Below are 5562 nucleotides of genomic sequence, written 5' to 3'. Positions count from 1 at the left end.
TATGAAGTCTTACGTCGGGCAAGTATTGCACGAGACTCCTAATATTTTATTTATAATAAGCATATTAAAAGATGAAGAAGATATAAATTATAGATATAAAATTGAGGTAATTTGAAATTTGCTAAATGTTAATATATGCAATGATGAGCTTAAGGGGCTTTCTAATGAATGGTTCATAAGGCACAACACTTGGTGAAGGTTTTGCAAATGGGGTTGCAAGCTTTGGGTTTAACTATGGAGGAAACTCTGTAGTTAAGCGCACTCAGGCTGGAGTAGTACTAGGATGGGTGACCCCCTGGGAAGTCCCGGTGCTTCACCCCTGTGAGCATCACCTAGATCCAATGAGTGCTAAGTTTTCCATTTATTCTCATGAGAGATGGATTCATGTTGAATCACTACTCATGAAACATGGGTCATCGAGTTTGACTCAAAAATCACACAGTTAAATCCTGATATTCATATCACAAGTTGACTAGCTGTGGAAATTATCTCTTACTTATCAATTGATGAGCTTAAGGGGCTTTCTAATGAATGGTTCATAAGGCACAACACTTGGTGAAGGTTTTGCAAATGGGGTTGCAAGCTTTGGGTTTAACTATGGAGGAAACTCTGTAGTTAAGCGCGCTCAGGCTGGAGTAGTACTAGGATGGGTGACCTCCCGGGAAGTCCCGGTGCTTCACCCCTGTGAGCATCACCTAGATCCAATGAGTGCTAAGTGTTCCATTTATTCTCATGAGAGATGGATTCATGTTGAAACACTACTCATGAAACATGGGTCATCGAGTTTGACTCAAAAATCACACAGTTAAATCCTGATATTCATATCACAAGTTGACTAGCTGTGGAAATTATCTCCTACTTATCAATTGATGAGCTTAAGGGGCTTTCTAATGAATGGTTCATAAGGCACAACACTTGGTGAAGGTTTTGCAAATGGGGTTGCAAGCTTTGGGTTTAACTATGGAGGAAACTCTGTAGTTAAGCGCGCTCAGGCTGGAGTAGTACTAGGATGGGTGACCTCCCAGGAAGTCCCGGTGCTTCACCCCTGTGAGCATCACCTAGATCCAATGAGTGCTAAGTGTTCCATTTATTCTCATGAGAGATGGATTCATGTTGAATCACTACTCATGAAACATGGATCATCGAGTTTGACTCAAAAATCACACAGTTAAATCCTGATATTCATATCACAAATATGCAATCGTGTTTTTGCTAAATGTTAATATATGCAATTGTGTTAGGGGTGACCAATGAAGATCACTATTTATATATTACTATAAAGAGAAGAGATGTTATATTAAAATAAAATAAAAAATTATAAGATTTAATACATTTTTATTTCTAATTTTAAAATATATTTAAATTGTCATTGAAAGGTTCTTAAAGAGTTTATGACGGATCAAGTCTAGTGAGTGTAAGACTCTTAATTCCAAATATCAAAAGGTCAACTGTTACCTTCAAATCCAACTTACAAATTCAAAATAATTTGTTATTTTTTAGGGAATATTTTAAAGCTAACACACAAATTTAAAGAAGTTGGTGGTCTCATAAAAACAAAAAGTAAAAAAATCCTTCTAAATTTTATTTTTTTAAATGTGAAATTCAAATGTTTGACAAGTGGCAAAAAGCACTTTTAAGCTATTAGAGCAGTTTAAAGCCCCGCCCTCCTTTTTCACCTACTTGTTAAAAAATAAGGGCTCCTATTTTATAGAAGAAGAATCCAAATAATCTATCAGCCCCCCTCATAGAACCCACTCCCTAAACAAACATAGAAAAATCAACTTAAGGGAGAAAAATGATCAATTAATTTGGGGTCTTGATTGAGAACTCTAGATTCAAATATATAAAAAATATGGATTATAAGTAACAAACTATAAAATGACATTTTAATAATGTAAAACTAAAATTATAAAAGACTATGGAAAAAATTTTAGATTAAACTTGGAATAGTTTTTTTTTTTATGACTAAATATATTTTTAAAATAGTTATTATACAGTATTTTAAATAGAATATTTAAGAATAACATATTGCTAAAATTATTCAAGACACAATTTTGACCTCTACATATAACCATTATTCTTTATTAAGGTAAAAATAGGCTTTTTAAGGGGTAGTGAAATCCTTTACAATTAGATTTTGAAGGAGATTTATAATCCCGGTAAGATTAATAGTTGCCAAAGATAAATAATCAAAATAGCAAAACTAGCAACTAGACAATGGCTTAAAAATGAATTGCATGCAAATCTCTTGTTGCCCCTAAGAATAGAACACATAGGCCAATGCCTCACATCAAAGAAATAATCTCCCAAGATATTCATAAGGTTTTGGAAGGCACCCCAAACCACATTGAGTTTTGAAATGGCTTCCACAACAATAATGGGTTTAAAATACCTCCCAAAACCAATATACAAAGATTTAGCAAGCTAACCAAACCTTCAACTAATAAAATCAAGCTTAAGATTGAGCAACAAAGAACTAGCTTGGAAAAAAAAATAGCCTCCAAATCAAGAACTTCACATTATGTTTTAATATGGCTCCCAAAACCATCACCACATACCACCTTGTAATATTGATTTATCTAAAAGCTAGCTAAAACTATGGGGTTTTGAAAGACTCCTTGGATAATTGTAGGTTTTGACTTGGCTCTCACAACCACCTTGGCTTCTAAAATGGTTGTCAAAACCATTAAAGGGTTTTGATATGCTCCCAAAACCTCTATTAACAACCTATAGAGCTAAGGCAATAGAAAGCTAGCTAGAAAAGGAGAAGAAAAAAGTCATGCCACCTTTAATTTGGGTTTTGAAATGGCTTGTAAAATCAATCCAAAGTCCATAACTATGACCTACCAACCAACCTACAACACTTTTACAAAACTCCTATCCATCTCCGTAGAAAAGGATCACCTCAATAGGTGTTGTAAAGGACAAAACCACCAAAAGGGTAACTAAAAACTATTCTAACCCTACAATTTATCTACCACATCTAAGATAAAACCACAAAGCACCATTGACCACATTCCACCAATAGTACTCCACTTTAATAGGATATATCAAGCCACCTCTATATGTTAGAGTAATAAGATATTGCCTTATTAATTAAATCATTTGATTTAATTATTAAGTCACTTATTATCTCTAGTTTACTTAAGCTAAACATTAGGCATATAGTAATTAATTTTTTAATTAATTATTATCATGCAACCTAGGTTTTACCCTGTTAGGGGTTTGATCTCCTTTTACAAGGATTGATCTCTTTGTAATTTATTCATTCACTTTTGATAATAGCAATCTCTTTTTTTGCTCATAAAAAAAGTCTCATCTATGGATTTGGGATTTCCAACCTCCATAGCTTTTTGCTTCCCTCTTTATTTGACAGGTGTTTGCATGCAGGTGATTCTTGAGAGCTGTGGGGTTGATCTTTCATTAACTTTAACATGGTATCAGAGCTCCAGAGCTTCATGCCCCTATTCTATTTATGAGAAGTTTGTCTTGGCTTTCAAATCTATGCTTTTTGTTTAGAGGGTTTCATTTTTTAGAGTTTTGTTTGTATTGAATCTAGGGGGTTACCATTTTTCGATGCACTTTGAGCCCAAACGGGCATTGTTGTTGAGCTCAGACCACCCGAAAACCCCTATTTTCATATTAAATTTGTCCAAGGTGGCAATTTTTCTAAATTTTGCACATAAATCAAGATTTTTTTTTGGCATGTTTCTCAAGGCGATGATTTTGTAATTTTTTGCACAAAAATTGATATTTTGGGGCACACAAATTGAGATTTTTTGTACGTTTCCCGAGGTAGTATTTTGTGATTTTTGGTCCCAAAATCAAGATTTTTTTGTATGAAAATTATGATTTTGGGGCACAGACATTGAGATAGTTTTGGTATGAAATTGGCACAGTTCTTGAGGTAATTTTTGGTACTATTTGGTTCGGTTTTTGAGACATTTAGCACAAATCTCGAGGTAGTACCTTTTTTTTTTGGCTTTTCCAACTCTTTTTTGACCTACATGTGGTTTTTTGGCCTTAACTTGCTCATCCAGACTTCATTTTTAGATCTAAAAGAAGTGTCAAAAAGATGATTCCAAGCCCCTCATGATTGTGTAGTTTATTTGGATTTTTCATGTTGTTTGGTGGTATGTTTTGGTTGTCAAAGTTAGAAGTTAGATTTTGCACTCTAAGAGACATTCTATTTTCTAGATTCTGCTCCAGGCAGATCCCATTCGGTTTTTTGCTTTTTTGCATTCTGATGGATATCTTGGTTGTTTCAAGTTCGGGAATTGATTTTGTTGTTTCAGATAATTTTTCATGGGTTATACTATCTATTGTATCAGCCTTATGTCTCTTTTGATCTTTTTTTACATCCTTTTGAAGTATTTTTGCAAACGCACTGAGATAAAGTGTCACTCTATTGCATTTCAGGATCTTGGATATCTTTGTGCTTTGTTGTACTCGCACCACATTATAAAGTGCATTGATGGATTTTATGTTGGCCTATTTGCCATCTTCCTTTGTCAAGTGAGTGTTCCTTCCACAACATTAGCCTCATGATGTGTCGATGGCACATACCAGTATAGGTGTTTGTACTTCTTTTGCAGTCTTGATGTTCCTAGTTCTTCTTTTTGCATGAGATATTGCATTCAGTTTCAGTGTTCATGTCTTCCCTCTCAGCATTGTAGGGGGGTTATGTTGGTTCTATTGCTTTCTTGGTTTGATGGAGTGATTATGTATTCAGTATTTGATCCTATGTACTAGGCAATTGCGGTGGATTGATACCTATGCATTTTGGTGAGATGGATCATTTACTTGATAAACATTCTTTCATTCCTATTTTTGGAGGCCATGAAGATACCTTCCATCTTTGATTGATCATCTCTTTAGACTTAGTCTTCTCTACCTGGTCATGTTCTATAGAGTGGACGTTCTTCAGATCAATAATTTGGCAGTGTTTGCAGCTTCATGCTTCAATGGTGTTCTTCGTGATCATCTTTTGTTCCTATATTCTAGAACAATCTTTCTATCTTTTTTTTAGTAGGATTTTTCCCATGTGGTTTTCTTTATTTCTCCTCTTTATAGAGATTTGGTTATGTTCGGGTACCTCATCAGGCCTTGTTGTTGGGACCCAAATTTGTTTTCAGCAGTAGTTTATAGGTTTTTAGCAACTCCCTAAGTTTATCTTAAGGGGGGGGTGTTAGAGTAATAAGATATTGCCTTATTAATTAAATCATTTTGATTTAATTATTAAGTCACTTATTATCTCTATTTTACTTAAGCTAAACTTTAGGCATATAATAATTAATTCTTTTATTAATTATTATCATGCAACCTAGGTTTTACCCTGTTAGGGTTTTGATCTCCTTTTATAAGGATTGATCTCTTTGTAATTTATTCATTCACTTTTGATAATAGCAATCTCTTTTTTTGTGATATGAATATCAGGATTTAACTGTGTGATTTTGAGTCAAACTCGATGACCCATATTTCATGAGTAGTGATTCAACATGAATCCATCTCTCACGAGAATAAATGGAACACTTAGCACTCATTGGATCTAGGTGATGCTCA

The sequence above is a fragment of the Cupressus sempervirens genome, chromosome 5 (assembly GCF_028749045.1).
Source record: "Cupressus sempervirens isolate cs-2001-9-10 chromosome 5, ASM2874904v1, whole genome shotgun sequence".
Classification (NCBI taxonomy): domain Eukaryota; kingdom Viridiplantae; phylum Streptophyta; class Pinopsida; order Cupressales; family Cupressaceae; genus Cupressus; species Cupressus sempervirens.
Note: the sequence above shows the minus strand (reverse complement) of the source record.